This window comes from Suncus etruscus, chromosome 9 (genome assembly GCF_024139225.1).
Source record: "Suncus etruscus isolate mSunEtr1 chromosome 9, mSunEtr1.pri.cur, whole genome shotgun sequence".
Lineage (NCBI taxonomy): Eukaryota > Metazoa > Chordata > Mammalia > Eulipotyphla > Soricidae > Suncus > Suncus etruscus.
Window position 1 is genome coordinate 2,585,980 of NC_064856.1, and position 20,743 is coordinate 2,606,722.

The 20,743-nt window shown below is 38.5% G+C and overlaps 1 protein-coding gene and 1 non-coding gene across 3 annotated transcripts in view; both read right to left on the bottom strand.

Annotated features, from left to right (window-relative positions):
• PLCB1 (phospholipase C beta 1) overlaps nt 1-20,743 on the bottom strand; it is a 795,638-nt gene that overhangs the window by 29,967 nt on the left and 744,928 nt on the right. The window lies entirely within an intron of this gene.
• Nucleotides 11,051-11,157, bottom strand: LOC126019657 (U6 spliceosomal RNA). Its single transcript, XR_007499288.1, has one exon. It is a non-coding gene; the product is annotated as a U6 spliceosomal RNA (small nuclear RNA).

Consider the following 20,743-nt stretch of genomic DNA (forward strand, 5'->3'; position numbering starts at 1 on the left):
TGGCTTTCGTTGATAGAGTTGGCCTCAGAGAAGCTACAGGCAGACACAGCAGACAGCTTTAGTTCTTGATCATTTAGAATGAATTCTGTCAAATAAATTCTCATTACCTCAAACCCCTGAAGCCAAGAAAGAATTTATGGTCTGGGAAAATAGCCAGAACGATGTGGTGATCATTTGAGTGTTTGGTTTGTCTTATATTTCTAACACTACATACAATAACACTCTAGCAGAAAGGGTCCCGGAGCAGAGTGCAGCTGGCTTATATATTCAATTTTGTCTAAGCTCAGAGCCATCCTTTCCTGGGATAAACTGCTTGCTAAGTTAAGTGTCCTGGCTGCCAAGCCTTAGAACAGAATACAGCTGCAAAAGCATGATAGATATCTGGCTTGATATTCCAAGGCAATTTTCAGTTTCTAAATAATATTGATAGCTGTTAGATAGAAGAGAGGCAATGGGATGAGGAGAGCTGATTTTTGGTTCTGATTTGCTGGCAAAGTATTAATTTCTTTTTAAAAGTAATTTTTTTTTTAATTTTTTTTTTATTTAAACACCTTGATTACATACATGATTGTGTTTGGGTTTCAGTCATAAAAGGAACACCACCCATCACCAGTGCAACATTCCCATCACCCAAGTCCCAAATCACCCTCCTCCCCACCCAACCCCCGCCTGTACCCTAAACAGGCTCTACATTTCCCTCATACATTCTCAATATTAGGACAGTTCAAAATGTAGTTATTTCTCTAACTAAACTCATCACTCTTTGTGGTGAGCTTCCTGAGGTGAGCTGGAACTTCCAGCTCTTTTCTCTTTTGTGTCTGAAAATTATTATTACAAGGGTGTCTTTCATTTTTCTTAAAACCCATAGATGAGTGAGACCATTCTGCGTTTTTCTCTCTCTCTCTGACTTATTTCACTCAGCATAATAGATTCCATGTACATCCATGTATAGGAAAATTTCATGACTTCATCTCTCCTGACAGCTGCATAATATTCCATTGTGTATATGTACCACAGTTTCTTTAGCCATTCATCTGTTGAAGGGCATCTTGGTTGTTTCCAGAGTCTTGCTATGGTAAATAGAGCTGCAATGAATATAGGTGTAAGGAAGGGGTTTTTGTATTGTATTTTTGTGTTCCTAGGGTATATTCCTAGGAGTGGTATAGCTGGATCGTATGGGAGCTCGATTTCCAGTTTTTGGAGGAATCTCCATATCGCTTTCCATAAAGGTTGAACTAGACAGCATTCCCACCAGCAGTGGATAAGAGTTCCTTTCTCTCCACATCCCCGCCAACACTGTTTATTCTCATTCTTTGTGATGTGTGCCATTCTCTGGGGTGTGAGGTGGTATCTCATCGTTGTTTTGATTTGCATCTCCCTGATGATTAGTGATGTGGAACATTTTTTCATGTGTCTTTTGGCCATGCGTATTTCTTCTTTGTCAAAGTGTCTGTTCATTTCTTCTCCCCATTTTTTGATGGGGTTAGATGTTTTTTTCTTGTAAAGTTCTGTCAGTGCCTTGTATATTTTGGAGATTAGCCCCTTATCTGATGGGTATTGGGTGAATAGTTTCTCCCACTCAGTGGGTGGCTCTTGTATCCTGGGCACTATTTCCTTTGAGGTGCAGAAGCTTCTCAGCTTAATATATTCCCATCTGTTAATCTCTGCTTTCACTTGCTTGGAGAGTGCAGTTTCCTCCTTGAAGATGCCTGTAATGTCCTGTAGTGTTTTGCCTATGTGCTGTTCTATATATCTTATGGTTTTGGGGCTGATATCGAGGTCTTTAATCCATTTGGATTTTACCTTTGTACATGATGTTAGCTGGGGGTCTAAGTTTAATTTTTTGCAAGTGGCTATCCAATTGTGCCAACACCACTTGTTGAAGAGGCTTTCCCTGCTCCATTTAGGATTTCCTGCTCCTTTATCAAAAATTAGATGGTTGTATCTCTGGGGAACATTTTCTGAGTATTCAAGCCTATTCCACTGATCTGAGGACCTATCCTTATTCCAATACCATGCTGTTTTGATAACTGTTGCTTTGTAGTACAGTTTAAAGTTGGGAAAAGTAATTCCTCCCATATTCTTTTTCCCAATGATTGCTTTAGCTATTCGAGGGTGTTTATTGTTCCAAATGAATTTCAAAAGTGTCTGATCCACTTCTTTGAAGAATGTCATGGGTATCTTTAGAGGGATGGCATTAAATCTGTATAATGCCTTGGGGAGTATTGACATTTTGATGATGTTAATCCTGCCAATCCATGAGCAGGGTATGTGTTTCCATTTCCGTGTGTCCTCTCTTATTTCTTGGAGCAGAGTTTTATAGTTTTCTTTGTATAGGTCCTTCACATATTTAGTCAAGTTGATTCCAAGATATTTGAGTTTGTGTGGTACTATTGTGAATGGGGTTGTTTTCTTAATGTCCATTTCTTCTTTATTACTGTTGGTGTATAGAAAGGCCATTGATTTTTGTGTGTTAATTTTGTAGCCTGCCACCTTGCTATATGAGTCTATTGTTTCTAGAAGCTTTTTGATAGAGTCTTTAGGGTTTTCTAAGTAGAGTATCATGTCATCTGCAAACAGTGAGAGCTTGACTTCTTCCTTTCCTATCTGGATTCCCTTGATATCCTTTTCTTGCCTAATCGCTATAGCAAGTACTTCCAGTGCTATGTTGAATAGGAGTGGTGAGAGAGGACAGCCTTGTCTTGTGACAGAATTTAGAGGGAAGGCTTTCAGTTTTTCTCCATTGAGGATAATATTTGCCACTGGCTTGTGGTAGATGGCCTTCACTATATTGAGAAAGGTTCCCTCCATTCCCATCTTGCTGAGAGTTTTGATCAAGAATGGGTGTTGGACCTTATCAAATGCTTTCTCTGCATCTATTGATATGATCATGTGGTTTTTATTTTTCTTGTTATTGATGTTGTGTATTATGTTGATAGATTTACGGATGTTAAACCAGCCTTGCATTCCTGGGATGAAACCTACTTGATCGTAGTGGATGATCTTCTTAATGAGGCATTGAATCCTATTTGCCAGGATTTTGTTGAGGATCTTTGCATCTGCATTCATCAGTGATATTGGTCTGTAATTTTCTTTTTTGGTAGCGTCTCTGTCTGGTTTAGGTATCAAGGTGATGTTGGCTTCATAAAAGCTATTTGGAAGTGTTTCTGTTTGTTCAATTTCATGAAAGAGTCTTGCCAAGATTGGCAGTAGTTCCTCTTGGAAAGTTTGATAGAATTCATTAGTGAATCCATCTGGACCTGGGCTTTTGTTTTTCGGCAGACATTTGATTACTGTTTTAATTTCATCAATGGTGATGGGGGTGTTTAGATATGCTACATCCTCTTCCTTCAACCGTGGAAGATTATAAGAGTCCAAGAATTTATCCATTTCTTCCAGGTTCTCATTTTTAGTGGCGTAGAGTTTTTCAAAGTAGTTTCTGATTACCCTTTGAATCTCTGTCATATCAGTAGTGATCTCTCCTTTTTCATTCCTGATACGAGTTATCAAGTTTCTCTCTCTCTCTTTCTTTGTTAGGTTTGCCAGTGGTCTATCAATCTTGTTTATTTTTTCAAAGAACCAACTTCTGCTTTCGTTGATCTTTCGGATTGTTTTTTGAGTTTCCACTTCGTTGATTTCTGCTCTCAGCTTTGTTATTTCCTTCTGTCTTCCTGTTCTTGGGTCCTTTTGTTGAGCATTTTCTAGTTCTATTAGCTGTGTCATTAAGCTACTCAGGTAAGCTCCTTCTTCCTTCCTGATGTGTGCTTGCAAAGCTATAAATTTTCCTCTCAGTACTGCTTTTGCTGTGTCCCATAAGTTCTGAGAGTTTGTGTCTTTATTGTCATTTGTTTCCAGGAACCTTTTTATTTCCTCCTTGATTTCATCTCGGACCCACTGGTTATTGAGCATGAGGCTGTTTAACTTCCAGGTGTTAAAGTGTTTCTTCTGAGTCCCTTTGGAGTTCACAAATAATTTCAGAGCCTTGTGGTCAGCGAAGGTAGTCTGCAAAATTTCTATCCTCTTGATCTTATGGAGGTATGTTTTATGTGCCAGCATGTAGTCTATCCTGGAGAATGTCCCATGTACATTGGAGAAGAATGTGTATCCAGGTTTCTGGGGATGGAGTGTCCTATATATATCCACTAGGCCTCTTTCTTCCATTTCTCTCCTCAGGTCTAGTATATTCTTGTTGGGTTTCAGTCTGGTTGACCTGTCCAGTGTTGACAAAGCCGTGTTTAGGTCCCCCACAATTATTGTGTTGTTGTTGATATTATTTTTCAGATTTGTCAGCAGTTGTATTAAATATTTTGCTGGCCCCTCATTCGGTGCATATATGTTTAGGAGAGTGAATTCTTCCTGCTCTACGTACCCCTTGATTAATATAAAATGTCCGTCTTTGTCCCTTACAACCTTCCTGAGTATAAAGTTTGCATTATCTGATATTAGTATGGCCACTCCAGCTTTTTTATGGGTGTTGTTTGCTTGGATAACTTTTCTCCAGCCTTTTATTTTGAGTCTATGTTTGTTCTGACTATTCAGGTGCGTTTCTTGTAGGCAGCAGAAGGTTGGATTGAGTTTTTTGATCCATTTAGCCACTCTGTGTCTCTTAACTGGTGCATTTAGTCCATTGACGTTGAGAGAAAGAATTGTCCTGGGATTTAACGCCATCTTTATTTCAAAATTTGGTGTGTCTTTTGGGTAGTCTTGTCTTAGATTAGGTCTTTCAGTTTTTCTCTTAAGACTGGTTTTGTGTCTGTGAAGTTTCTGAGCTGTTTTTTGTCTGTGAAACCATGTATTCTTCCATCAAACCGGAAAGTGAGTTTTGCTGGGTATAGTATTCTGGGTGAAGCATTCATTTCATTCAGTCTTGTCACAATATCCCACCACTGCTTTCTGGCATTGAGCGTTTCTGGTGACAGGTCTGCTGTAAATCTCAGGGAAGCTTGCTTGAACATGATTTCCCCTTTTGATCTTGCTGTTTTCAGAATTCTGTCTCTATCTGTGGGATTTGTCATTGTGACTAGGATGTGTCTTGGGGTGGTTTTTCTGGGGTCTCTTTTGGTTGGTACTCTTCGGGCATGCAGGATTTGATCACATATATTCTTTAGCTCTGGAAGTTTCTCTTTAATGATGTTCTTGACCATTGATTCTTCCTGGAAATTTTCTTCCTGGGTCTCTGGGACTCCAATGATTCTTAAGTTGTTTCTGTTGATCTTATCATAGACTTCTATTTTCGTCTGTTCCCATTCTTTGACTAATTTTTCCATTGTCTGCTCATTTGCTTTAAGTTTTTTGTCCAATCTCTCCTGCTGTATGGAATTGTTATGTATCTCATCTTCCACAGCACCAAGTCTATTCTCAGCTTCTGATACCCTGTCCCAGAGCTTATCCATTTTGTCATTCACTTCGTTTACTGAGTTTTTCAGGCCTGTTAGTTGACATGTTATTTCAGTTTGGAGTTTTGTCATTTCTGCCTTCATATTTTCTTGGTTCTTATTAGTGTTCTGTTCAACTCGATCCATGGTTTCTTGGAGTCTGTTGAGCACCTTCCATATTGCTAGTCTAAAGTCCTTATCTGAGAGGTTGATTAGTTGTTCAGTCATTATCTGGTCCTCAGAATTGTCATCTTCATTCTCTATGTCTGATGCTGGCCTGCGCTGTTTCCCCATTGTCACATTTGTATTGTGGGTTTTTCTACGTGTTGTAGTGGTATTCATTGTCTATATGATGTAGGCAGCACACTCCTCTGGCTCCTCCCTTTCTGGATGGGCTGACTTGCCTCTAAGGGAGGGGAGTCCTCCGTGGATGAAGCCTCACACTGGGTCAAATCTTAGGCCCGAGCATGTAACAGAGAAGACAGTCCAGAGAGAAATGTTTGCTTCTGTGATATAGCGCCGTTCTTAGTGTGATTTTTCCTTCTTGTTGCAATGGAGTTCTTCCCTTAGAAAGAGTGCACGGCCGCGTAGCGAAGCGGAGCAAGAGTTTCACGCAAGAGGACAGTAGACAGACATAGACAGGTCACACTCACAGTCTTTCACAGCTGAGCCCCACTGGGCCGGTGTACTTTCGCGGATTTTCCCCGCCTGGTGTCACACACAGGGAGCCAGCTTTTGCAAAGGATAGCCGGTTTTTATGCTCTGAAGTCCCTCCCTGAAAATGGCGTCTGGGCGAGCGAGGTTTCTGGAGGCTCTTTTTGCCCCACTCGCAAGAGTTTCACGCAAGAGGACAGTAGACAGACATAGACAGGTCACACTCACAGTCTTTCACAGCTGAGCCCCACTGGGCCGGTGTACTTTCGCGGATTTTCCCCGCCTGGTGTCACACACAGGGAGCCAGCTTTTGCAAAGGATAGCCGGTTTTTATGCTCTGAAGTCCCTCCCTGAAAATGGCGTCTGGGCGAGCGAGGTTTCTGGAGGCTCTTTTTGCCCCACTCGCAAGAGTTTCACGCAAGAGGACAGTAGACAGACATAGACAGGTCACACTCACAGTCTTTCACAGCTGAGCCCCACTGGGCCGGTGTACTTTCGCGGATTTTCCCCGCCTGGTGTCACACACAGGGAGCCAGCTTTTGCAAAGGATAGCCGGTTTTTATGCTCTGAAGTCCCTCCCTGAAAATGGCGTCTCAAAAGTAATTATTAACCTTTATGATTAACATTTAATATGATGATTCACATTTAATAATGAATTAGATCTCCATTCTGATTTCAGACTTGCCATAAGACATGCTGTCCTTTTTGAAAATGCAATTTTATTATTATTCTTTTGTTTCTGGGCCACATCCGGTGGTGCTCAGAGGTTACTCCTAGCTCTGCATTCAGAAATCTTGCTCCTGACAGGATCAAGGGATCATAATGGATACTGGGGATCAAACCTGGTCTGTCCTGGGTTGGCTGCATGCAAGGTAAATGTCCTACTGCTGTGTTATCTATCACTCAGGTTTTTTTTTTTTTTAATTTATTTAAGCACCATGGCTAAAAATATGTTCTTAATTGGGTTTCAGTCATAAATGCACACCCCTCTTAACCAGTGCAACTTTCCCACCATCAATGTCTCCCATTGCTCTCCTTCCCCCTTCCCCTGCCTATTTTGAGACATGCACTGTATTTCTCTATTATTGTCATGGTAGTGGTTAGATTATTTCTGTGTGCTTACCATTCTTTATGTTAAGCTTCATCTCTTGTGCTGGTCCTTGCAGCTCTCATCTCTATTGACTCTGAATATTATTACTATACTGTCTTTTATTTTTCTTAAATACCATAGATGAGTGAGACTATTCTGTGTTTATCTCTCTCCCTTTGACTTGTTTAACTCAGCACAGTAGTCTCCATATCTATCCATATATAGGAAAATTTCATGTCTTCATTTTTCCTGATGGCTTTATATTTCACTATTTATATGTAGCACAGTTTCTTTATCCATTCATTTGTTGTCAGGCATCTGGGTTGTTTCCAGATTCTGGAGTAATGTCCTTCATTGTTGATACTCCAGGGGGGTTTCTTCCTGGGTTTCTGGGACTCCAATGATTTTATGTTGTTTCTGCTGAGTTTAATAAAGACTTCTATTTCTTCTGTTCAATTTCTTTGTGGACTTTTATCATCATCTGATCATTTGTTTTGATTCTCTTTTCCAACCTCTTCAGCTCACTTTCATCTTTCAGCTCACTGATTCTGTCCTCAGACACTGTTATTTTGTTAGATAAGCCTTCCAGTGTTGTTTTCATTTCACCTACCAAGTTTTTCAGCCCCGTTATTTCAGTTTGAAGTTTTCTCATTGCTACTCTCATATCCTTTTGATTCTTATTTGTAGCACATTCAGTTTGTGTCAAGCTTTCTTTTAGTTCTATAAACATCCTCCATATTTCTTCTCTGAAGTCTTTATCTAAGAGGCTAAATAGATAGTTGGTAGTTTTCTGGTCTTCAGATTTACCATCTTCATTTTCTAAGCATGATGGAGGCCTGCATTGTTTCTCCATTATTGCAGTTGTAGTGTGGTGTTTTCTATGTCCCATGTAGTCATCCCTTGACTAGGAGGAACACATGGCTGTGGAGACACTGCACTCCACTTGCTCTTTGTTTTGGATTCTGTACCTTCACCTGGACACTGCCGATGTGGCTACCTGGGCCCAAAGTGAATCGTACTTTCTAATGTAGCTTATGTACCAGCTTTCTCAGTCAGAACCATCTGGGGGAAGACTGTATAAATAAGAAACTCAGACCCATGCAGAGTTCCTCTTACCATTCATACATCTAGGTGAGCTAGATGACCCCTTGAGCTACATTTTGGTCCTTTATAAAACTTACTTCTTAATGGGATAAGTTTATCTGCATATGTAGCTTCCTCAAGTTAGTGGTAATTAGGTGGGTATCAAGAGAATTATATTTGGTCTTTGTTATGGCTATTGACACAGAGATAACCAAACCCTTAAAATTTGTACTCACATCTTAGTTTATATTACTGACGTGATTTGTGTCCTTAGAATGCCTCCAAAAGGACATGGAAACACTAAGTGATGGGAGGGTTAGAGATTTCAGTCACCAAACACCAGTCTCTACGGAAGGACATGACAGCTAGATATTGAGCTATAAAGACTGTTGAAAACTGTTGTTTTTTTAGAGTTCTTGGGTTGCACAGATACAGCAGAGGGTAATGCATCTTAACTCCAAGGGACAACAGTAGATTATTTGATTATATGCCTATGTTCCTCTTCCTCAATTTGTTCAGAGTCTTCTTTATACTATGCCAAGACATATAAGAAAAATTCCTTCCTGAGTTCTGTGAGTCATTATAGCAAATTAGCATATCTAATTTTTGTGGGAACGTCTGATTTTTTTGTTATTGTTGTTTTTTGGGCCAAACCCGATGATGCTCAGGGGTTAATCCTGGCTATGCAGTCAGAAATTGCTCCTGGCTTGGGGGACCATATGGGATGCCAGGGGATCAAACCAGGGTCTTTCCTAGGTTATCATGTGCAGGGCAAATGCCCTACCACTTGCGCCACTACTCTGGCCCTGGGAACATCTGATTTTTAACAATTTGGATTGTCTAGTGGCTAGCACCCAAAGTGGGCAGAAGAGCTGGAGATACAGTCAATAAGCTGTAGTATGCAGCTACCTTGGTATTGATCCCCAGCACCTCAAATATTTCCCCTAAGCCTGGCCAAGAGTGACCCCTGAGCATAGATATAGGATAGTCTCTGAACATTACTGGTGTGTTTCCCCCCCCCAAAAAAATGGGACAGACATGTGGGCTAGAACCCATAATCTGTAGAGATGTTTAAATCCAGGTATTCAGTGTCAGAAAGGGATTATAGGATATCCAACCATTGTCACAATATTTGACAGAAAACACTTCAGAACATAAAATTTTCTCCTCCACTGACCCCAAATCTCCTTTTTCTAGGCTCTCACAAACATTTCCCCACTCACATCTCTGAAGACTATACTTGTAGTCATCGTACATACACCTGAGTCTAAGAGGTCATCTTGGGGTTAGTGTTTGAAGAGAATAACAACGAATCTTCGAAGTATGTTCTAGAGTGTCTAGTTCTATGCATCATCCTTCATGGTGTAAGAACAAATTGACCTCGGGAGGACAAGAACTCAGAGTTTCTATTTGTCTCTGCAAATTTAAGAAAGTGGATGTTCCTAAGCTTCTGATTCCAATGATCTTAATGATGATAGCTGAGTGGCTTGATTAAGTTTAAAACTGATTTAACAGAAATTCCCAGCCATGGCTTCACATTAAAGCCACCTGGGATGCTTTTAATTTATACACTGTCAACAGCACTCTACAATCCCTACCCTGCCACCGAAAAATTTACCCAGCTTGACACCCCTAGTCTAAGAAGGTTAGGAATGCTGTGAAATAAGTGGTGAATGGTCAGGGTGACTGAGTTGGGGGCTTATGCCACAATCTTGCTCTAAGCACTGTTCTTCTCTGAATTGCTGCCATGTGTACTGTCATGTCTAGACCGCCATGTCTGACTCTTTCCAGTGATAAAGGGTCATTTCCTGTGTATATGTAACAGTTCAGCAAATGTTGGCAACTTATAGGATTAGTTACAGATTTTGGAGTGTTCTACATAAGCCAGGTAAAAAGGTGACTTATAGAGGATTTTGAGGGTTGCTACTTTATTCTTAGGAGTGAGACTCTTCCAACCAAGATTGTAGTCCATAGACTAGAAGTGTCAGAATAGCCTAGAAGCATTTTATAAGCTAAATGTTGGAAAACTTGTTATAAGGTCCACCCAAACCTACTGAGTGCAAGTCTCCATCGCCAAAGAATCTTTGGTTGATTTGAACACACATCTCAATTAGGAGTTTAAATTAATTAAAATTAATATGATGCTTGCACAACACAAAATATTGGTGTGATTCTTTTGTGGGAATCTCAAAGCTTCAGCAACTCTCATTATTTTAGTATCAAATACCCCTCAAGTATGCCTTCAGAAATCATCAATTCCCCCAAAGAGAGATTTAGCAGCCAAGTGTACCTACTTCTTTGACTCCACTATTAAAATCAGTATGAGAGAATAGTTAATCAATTTCCCTTAATGTTCTTTTTGAAAGGAGAATGGAGGAGTAATTCTTTTTCATCTGTTTAAAAGATAATATTAAGATATCCTTACCTCCATATGGTGTCCACTGATGCAATTCACCTTAAATGTCACATTACTTGGGTTCAAAATTTACTCAGCCTTGCTTATCCTTAGCATTCTTTCCTCAGCATGTTTGTAATCCTGACTATGCTCTTATCACTAAGATTAAATTTAGCTGAGGAAAAACAAGTTTTTAAAAAAGCCTGGCACAATAGACACAGGCTTGACATGGTGGAAGAGTAATGAATTACACTTCCAAAGTTAGTCTTTTTATCAGGGAAACGCAGGCAATTATATTCATCAGTGAGAAGTCTGTCTTGCAGAGGACTTGATCAATTTTATCAAATTTTAGACGAAGCACCCAGCCTTGTGGATTTTCTCTAGTATTGCCTACTTTCCAGGATGCTGATTGCTATTTCCATTTTTAGTATTTACTTTCTTTTTTTATTTTAAAAAAATTTGGAATGCTTCACGAATTTGCATGTCATCCTTGTGCAGGGGCCATGCTAATCTTCTCTGTATTGTCCCAATTTTAGTATATGTGCTGCCGAAGCGAGCACGGCTTCCACTTTTTTTTTCAATTTGTAATGTGTTCATGGGAAAGAAAAGGAGAGTCCCAATACCTGCAGTTTACAAAGCAACAAATAAATGCACAGAAGATCGCATAGAGAAAATTCAGTGACATATGAGTATTTGAGCTTCAGCTTGCAAGAAAGTTTAGTTTTCTTCAAAGCTCTCATGAAATTTGACGTCCATTTCATATCTATTTGTGAGATGGTTACAAGCGACACATGATCACATGAAGGTGTTCTGAGGAAAGAAAAGTCTCATATCCTTGAGAGCTGAACAGAGGTACCATTGTTTATATAATCCCCTTCAGTTTACTGCAATGCCTTTAGTTCATCCAGGTAAGTGGGTTAGGCTACTTTACCATTTTAATTAAAAAAGTCCTCATGAAAAACTCTAACCTGCAAAGCAATGGAGCTGGGTCAATCTAGCAAAAAACACAAGTGATTTGAAAAAAAAAAAAAAAGGCAGAGTTGACATCTATCCCTTCTCTACATTATGAGAATATATGTCAAATAAACATCAAAATAAACTATATTTGAAAATATTGCTAGGACACTTTGAAATATGGATTTTCATCCCCTATAATTAATATTAAACTTCAGTTTAAATTAATGAAAGGGTGAAACAATCATAATAAGCAGAACACTTAAAAATTAAATATGCAGTGGGCCATAGCTGTAGGGCATTTGCCTTGCATGTGGCCAACCCAGGATGGAGCCGGGTTCAATCCCCAGCATCCCATATGGTCCTCTGAGCCTGCCAGGAGCAATTTCTGAGCACAGAGCCAGGAACAACCCTGCAGTGCCACCAAGTGTTGCCCCCAAACAAAAATAAATAAATAAACAAACTACCATATTTTCCAGCATATAAGATAACTGGGCATATAAGATGACCCCTACTTTTCCTGTTAAAATATAGGGTTGGGCTATATTGCCATATAAGACTACCTCTCTTTTAACGCACACCAAATGAAAATGAAAAAATATAAGAGAAAAAGAGTAGAATCCCAAAAGTTTAACAGTATATGTTTAATAAAGCTAGACTTTGGAGTGCCAACTATCATTTTACATTTGTCATTTGTTGAGTGACTGTGACTTTTTTATTGTGATCTACATTGAAAGCAGGGAGAGGGGACTCCTCCAAGAGCAGCTGGATGGGGTGCAGTAATTAATAGGACAGCTAAAGGGAGAGAGAGCACCTCCTCTGTATCCCCTAAAAGCTGAATAGAGGACTGAGCACTGGGAAGCCACATACCAGCGATGACACCTGGTGGCTGGATGGGATGCATCGTTCGGTAACTCAGCTCCTCTGTGTGTCCTGAAAGACGAATCAGGACAAGCAGAGGTCTGAGTGATGACACCTGGCAGCTGGATGGGATGCAGTGGTAAGATGGGGTGGATCACTCATCCCTGAAGCTGGAGTAAGTTTCAGCATGCCATTTACAATCTCTGACTTTTAAGAAGTTTTTCATGGGTTAAAAAGTCATATTATAAGCTGGAAAATATGTTAAGTATGTAGGACTGGAGATTGCCTTGCCGTGCACTGACTCATGTTTGAGTCCTGGCATACTTATGGTCCCCTGAGAACTGCAAGGAGTAATTCTGAATGCAGAGCAAAGAATAACATCTGAGCGTCGCTGAGTATGACCCCAAACAAAAAATGTTTTAAAAAAGTATGTACCATGATTACATTTGGCAGATAGGAATAGAATATTATAATGATGTAGTAGCAATAATAAATGCACTTTTTTTATTTCAATCTGAAAATCTGAGGAGTCTTTATTTCCCTGTAATAACATCCTTTAAAACCAAAATATTGGGACTGGAGAGATATCACAGCGGTATGGCATTTGCCTTGCAAGCAGCCAGATGGTGGTTCAAATCCTGGCATCCCATATTATTCCTCATGCCTTCCAGGGGTGATTTCTGAGCACAAAGCCAGGAGAAACACCTGAGCACTGCTGCGTGTGATCCAAAAACCAAAATAAATAAATAAAATCAAAGTATTGATTAAAAAAAAGTTAAACTTAGAACTAGAGCTTTGAATTTCTGATCCAAAATATTGTACCAATATATTGGGGGAAATGAATTATGTTTAAAGATATGGGCTTTCACATTGAGAACAAAGAGCAATTTAAACTTTATCTCACCCTTTTCATTATTACTTTATTTTCTTATAACTATAAAAATATTTTCATATGTCATACAATGAGTGAGAGGACAGTAGGTCAGGTGAGTTCTTTGCATATGGCTAATATTGGTTAGAACCCTGGTACCTCTAAAGGTACTCTAAGCTTTGCCAGGAGTGATGTCTGAGCACAAAATCAGGACAGAATTCTGAGTTCTGTGCTGTGTGCCTCACAAACAACAAAATATATACAAGGAATAAATGAATATGCCAATTAAGGTGGCTACTATTTATATTTCAGGAGAATAAAAATTAAAAAAATATTAGATCCAAATTCCAATAGACCTAATATTTAATTTTGTTATATCAGTTTCCCCTAGAAGTAAATCATTGAGTTATTCATATTTAACAATACTCTATCAAAATGAAACTTTCCAAACCAGGAGGTTCTAACTTTCAAATAATGTCTTACAGAATTTTTATAATTTTATGTGTGGGAGGGCCTCAAAATTTATTTAGATAAGGGCTGATTTATTCACAGCTTGATTTAAAATCAAAGAATGAAATATTGTTAATTTCCCAGTTCAAATAGTCAGAGTTTCATCTTAGTAATTTGTATGTTTTCTGACATTTAAAATACTTTACAGTGCAAACTAGCATCAATTGAGGAAAATGTACTCTAATTTATCATATTTTTCTTTTTTTTATGTTGGCCTATTGCTGCTTGAAACAACAGTTCACTGTTATAAGCTTGCTACCAAGTCTGTGAATCAAATCTGTTATGTAGACTGAATATATGATATATTTTAGTTCAACATAAAATAATATAAATACTTCAGCAATATTTTCATGGACACAAAAATCATTATGTAATTCATAACTACACTTTTGATTAAGTCATAGTGCTTAATATCCAAATGGTCATCTCCACTAGTAATTAAGAAATTAAGAAATCACAGACAGCTCTGGTGTTGTATTTGTATGTTTGTAAAGCTCAAAAATTAACCAAATATTAAAATTGATATTGATAGCATTATTCCATATCTATGTAGACAATTTTATTGGTAGTTTGCTGCTTTCTGTGCACAAGTTGGCCTTTTCTTTGCATAAATGCAAGCTTCCCTAATAAGTTCTCTTCATGCTTTCAAACTACTGTATTTATTTGGGGGTTCTTGAGGGCACAGCTGACATTGGCTCTGTGCACAGGAGTGAGTTTTGGAGGTCCTAAGAGACTATATGGGGTGTTAGGGATCAAACTGGGTTTGGTTTTATGTAGGGTAAGCAGTTTACTTCTTGGAATATTTCTCTAGCCTAAGAATATTGTAAACTTGAGATTTGCAGTGGTCAGATTTCATTCTATCTCATACAAATGTCATTGTTTTCAATTTTATTTCAATTTTATCCCAATTTACAGCAGTGGCCAGATAAGCCAAGAAAATTTAGAAGCTATAAAGATATTAATTATGAGAGATGATAGACAGTGATTTTATATATATATATATATCTCAAGTTAAAGTCTCTTAAAGAAAATTCACCATCCCTATAAAAAAAAAAACTCCAAGATGTTATCACAAGTCTGGATCACACATTAAGGTCATAAACTCAGGATCCTGGAGTCCTTGAACTTGGAATTGCAGAACCTTATATCCCCAGACTTTCACTGCCCTTACTGTGAATTGGCTTTAATAGCAGACACATAAAAATGGAGATTATAACTCAGGAGTTGCACACACACACACACATCTACTGACCTTATATAGAGTCCCTGCAGCAAAAGAATTGGCCTGCTGGAACGACAGAGCTAGAAAAACTGGAAAATAAAAAAACCCAACAACTTGGTATTCGGTTGAACAAGGAATTTAGAAAATTGCCGATCTCAATTACTCTCTTCTGAATTTCCTTTGATTAAAGATGTATTTTAGAAAAAAAAAAGAAGAAGAACACATTAGTTGTGGGATTCCCAGAAGAGGAAAAAGAATTTTTATTTTTGCCAGTCAAGATAAAGGATTTTATTCTTTAAAATACAGCTGCAGTTAAAAGTAATTATGGTGACATGACAAATTATATAGTTTTAGAAATGTCTCTATAAAAAGCCTTCGGGGCCGGGCGGTGGCGCTGGAGGTAAGGTGCCTGCCTTACCTGCGCTAGCCTAGGAGACGGACCGCGGTTCGATCCCCCGGCGTCCCATATGGTCCCCCAAGCCAGGAGCGACTTCTGAGCGCATAGCCAGGAGTAACCCCTGAGCGTTACCGGGTGTGGCCCAAAAACCAAAAAAAAAAAAAAAAAGCCTTGATCCATTTCTAACATAGTTAAAAGAAACTGCATTACAAAATAGCACAGGGTACTTCTGCATATAGAATATCATAATAAAAAATGCCGTGTAAAGTACTTCATTCATGAAAAACAACTCATTGTTTTAGGCTATTGTGTCTGCACATAAAATAAAACTTATTTCAAGTTTAAAAAAAAAGATGGCGTTGGAGTGATGGCATAGTGAGCAGGTGGGAATTTGCCTTTTAATTGACCGACAAGTTCAATTCCCAGCATCCCATGTGTTCCCATGAGCCCACCTTAATTCAGTCCTGAGTGCAGAGCCAGATGTATCTCCTCAGCATAATGGAGCATGGCTCAAAATTAAATTACCAAAAAGAAATTTCTGGCACAGGTTAGATACATCTTTTATATTTTTGTTTGTTGGGGGTCAGGCAACACATTCAAAAGAGCTCAGGTCATACTCCTAGCTACTCATTCAGGGATCAAAAATTCCTTATATTTGGTACCAGAAACTGCTTGACCAGGTCAGTTATGTACAAGACAAGTACCTTGCCCTTTCTACTATCTGTCTGGCTCCAGGTAAGATAATTCTTGATGAAATTTATGCTAAGAGGTTACTATCAACTTAAACAGTAAATGAAATCAACAGAGAGACTTCCATAATAAATTTACTTTCAGGGCATCTGTGAATGTATTGCCTTAAAAGGAATATAAAAACATACTGGCCAATGCCAGGTGAAGACCCAAATGCCTGACACTTTACAGAGGGAGTTGGGGTTTGGGCAAGCCAAACTTTTATTGACTCCCCGCTTTCCCTACTCTTACAATATCCTTTTCCACTCAAATTACCACTCATTTTCATTGTGTATCTTCCAGAGATCTGTTTCTTTTTTCTCATTTTGTCAACTGAGTATATAAAGCAAATGGATATAGATATACATAATTGGCATCTTGATACTTGCCTGATAATTGATAAATAATTATAACTGATATAGTTATATAATATATCATCTCACATATAATATTTTAATATTTCAGCATCAATTATTATATCATTATATAATATTATATAATATAAGTACTATTATATATTAATATAAATATTAATATATAATATAACAGTGTAATATAAATTATAGAATACCTATGATATAATTGATAATATAATTATAATTAATTGATTGATAATTGATACTTGGTCTATACAGAAGAAAGAAAGCCAAACTTCTCTCCAATAAATGATGTCTCCTATGTTTCAAATGTACCTTTTAAAATTAAAACAAATAAGACCTTTCTTTTTTCTTTTTTTTTCTTTTTTTTTTTTTTGGTTTTTGGGCCACACCCTGTAATGCTCAGGGGTTATTCCTGGCTATGTGCTCAGAAGTTGCTCCTGGCTTGGGGGACCATATGGGACACCGGGGGATCGAACCGCGGTCCGTCCAAGGCTAGCGCAGGCAAGGCAGGCACCTTACCTTTAGCGCCACCGCCCGGCCCCACCTTTCTTTTTTCTAATCTTCAGTTACACCAAGCAGTGTGCTTAAGGTTCTGTATCATTTCTGGTGGTGCTCAGGGCTTCATATGCTCTTCGACGGGTTGAACCCACATAAGATGCAAGTAGCTTAAGACTTACTTAACCAAGTAATTGCTCTTGGGTTGTAAGAAAATTCTTTTAAATTGAAGTAACATTGGCTAACAATATTATATTGGTTTCAAGTGTATTATGCTTGCCAACTAATTTCTAATTTCCATCCTTCCCAGAACAGCTGATCTCCATCCCTCTGATAAGCATTATAATATCTCATGGTTTTGTCTTTTCTGTCTTTGGTGTGAATGTCGTAGATCTCCCAAGTGATGCTAAGCAATATCCCCAAGGGCATAGATAGGGGACAGCTCTAGCCAGCAGGGTCAGGGACAAGTGAGGTATCAGAGGTCAAACCCAGAGCTCACACATGCCAAGCATGTTCTCCAGTCTTCTGAGCCAGCTCCTGGATCCTTCCGAGTTTTTTGAACTAAAATATCAAATTTCCTGATTCTACAGAAGATTCTGGCACTTGTCAGCCTCCCTAGCCACACAAATCAATTTCTTACAATAAATCTCATTATCTACATTTATCTTCTGTTGATTTTGTTTCTCTGAGAACCCTGACTAACATATCTCTTTAAAGTCACCTTAGTAAAAGCCTTCCCAGATCATCTTACTTAACTGCCACTTCCTATTCACTTTTTGAAATATAATTTTCACTTCCACCCAACATACTATATGTTTTACTTTTCTATTTTATTTTCTGTTTGCTTATGGGAACTCCATGGTGACTGATTTTTGCCCATTTTGGTCTTCATTAAATAATGGGTGCTGACTCTTTGGGTAAGGAAGCTTGAGCTGTCAGCAGAGTGATGTGCTTCATCTTTTCCCCACTAAGATGATGCTTACTGTTTTGTTTTTCACAGTTTCATTGAAGGTAATGAAGTATCATCAGCTTTGCTTGCTCTGTGGAATAACATCTTTTCTCTGGTTTTTCACAATCTCATTGTGTAGTTTGGTACAACCCAGGCCTAACCTGTGAAGATAAGCCTTCACAGTAAATAAGGTTATAGGGAGTCTAGGTAAAAAAAAAAAAAAAGCTTACAGTGGCCCTTGACTTCCTAAGAAATCAGAGGGCTCTGGTATGTGGTACAGAGATGGCCCTACATTTGCAAGGATTGTGAGTGGTCTAGACCAAGATGTAAGTTTTCTACTTGAGAGGCTGAGTTGTCTGACCTCATCCTGAAGGAATGAATGAAAAGAGTGGAGAGGAAATCCTGCCAACCATTTAAAAGAAATGCTTGAGATCTGATGACTAATATAGAGGTTTGGAAGCCACAATAATAGCAAAAAGCAAAGAAAGTGTTATTCTACCACCTAGAACATAGTAGAAGTTCAATTGCTATTTGTTGAGAGAAAAGCATCTAATAGACCAGTAGTTGCTTTAGATAAAATATTTTGAGGCCTTCATATTTTATGCCTAAAATATAAAAATATGGATTTAATTATCTCTATATGATTGCCTAATACAATAGTGAATAATTCAGATGAATTTGCAATAGCATGGAATGTGCTTTAAAGCACCTCATTCAGATAAAGCAGACATTAAAGAGGGAGACAACAGAATCAACTGCTAATGTGTTAAGTCACTGTTAGCCACGGAATGAGTTTTTGGTGGATGTTGTTTAAAAGGATCACAAGTTGGGAAGCTGAAAACAACAAAAATGTATTTTTTCTTATTTCTGCTGACCAGAGTCAGGATGACACTCCTTCTACATTAGGGGATAATCTACTTTTGTTTCTTCTTCAGCTTCTAGTGACTGCCAGCATTTCCTGATATGGGTCAGTTCTCTCCAACCCCTACAATCTTAGTGTGGTCACAAAATTCTATGTAGGTCAAGTCTCTCACTGCCTCACTCATAAGAGCACGTGAACAGGAGGTAGGTTTTACTTGAAAAATCCAAGTTTATGATGAGCTTCTCATCATAAACACCTATACTTAAATATATGTTCAGAGGCTCTTTTCCTAAGTAAGGGAACATTCGTATATTCAGAAAGCTCAAATGGAACAAGTATCTTGGGGAACAGCCACCCAACCCATTAATTTTCATTAAAAACAAGAATCACTGGATTGTGCTTTGATTTCAATGATAATCCTTGACTATATTGTCAAGAAGCCAAATTTGGGTGAATTCTGAGGAATGTGAGTCTGTCATCAACACAGCTAAACCAGCCTGACAATGATTAATCCATGTGGTAAAGTTTACACAGTTTCTTATTATAGTCAAGATCCTTTCTCAGGATGAAACACACTAAAAATAAAATTAAAAAAAGAACCCGAGTGATGATGCCCTTCCTCTGCTGAGGGAACATAGGCTTCTCCTGTCCAGAAACACAAAAGCAACAGGAACCCCAACTTAGGCCAAGGCTGGCAGAAGCCCTGAGAAACAGAGGGTGAGAGCCCACTCACCCCAAAAGACAAATTTAAGCTGAGAGGTAAAATCCCTTTTTCGCTCAGGGAACAGGTTCTCCTGACCAAAGACACAAAAGCACAGAAGTTCAGTAAAAATACCACACTGCAAAGGACACTATCAGAAAGCATCATATAACACCACCATGCTTAGAGAATGAAGATTATGAATCTTAGGCCCAACAAGTACCACCCACCTACAGAGCCTCTCTGAGAAAGACTTTAGAGAGGAAATTTGGAGAAAATTCACACAACTCAAAGAATCCATGGAATAAACTGAACAAACCACAAATAAGAATCAAGAGGACATAAAGTTAGAAATAAGAAAACTCCAAACCAAAACATCAGGGCTAAAAAACTTGATAGCCGAAATGAACACCTTACTGGAAAGCCTCATTAACCGAGTGACAGCTCCTGAAGACAGAATTGGTAAGTTGAAAACCACATGCATAGTAACTCCATACACCAGAAGAGGCTGAAAAAGAGCCTTAAAACAAATAATCAGACGATGCAAAAAATCTTCAGAGAATCTGAACAGACAAAAATAGAGGCCTACGATAAACTCAATAGAAACAACATATGAATTATTGGAGTTTTAGAGGCCCAGGAGGAACATATCTGTAAAAAAAATCAACAAGGACATTATTGCAGAAAAGCTCCCTGAACTAAAGAGTGCATGCAACCAATCACTACATTCCTAAAGAGTACTGGCTAAAAGAGATCCAAAGAAAAACATCCCAAGGTACATCTTAGTCACAATGACAAATCTAACAGTTGGGGATAGAATACTTGAAGGCAGCGCTATTAAAAAGGAAAATTATGTACAAGAAGCATCCTTAAGTTTATAGCAGCCCTTAAGGCCCGAAGACAGTAGTGAAATATAGTGACCAAAAAAACAATAAAATGCATGCTTCGCCAAGAATACTTCACCCAGCCAGACTTACATTCAAGTTTTAAGGAAAGATACACAGCTTCACAGATAGACAACAGCTGATGGGCTTTACAGACTTAAAACCAACCTTTAAAGAAGAACTGAAAGGTCTCCTTTAAGGCAAGGCAGACTCAAGAAACACACCAAACTCTTACAAAACGATGATCTTAAATCCCACGATAATCATTCTCTCAATATCAATGGACTATGCACCAGTTAAGGACACAGAGTGGCAAAATGGATCAAAATATT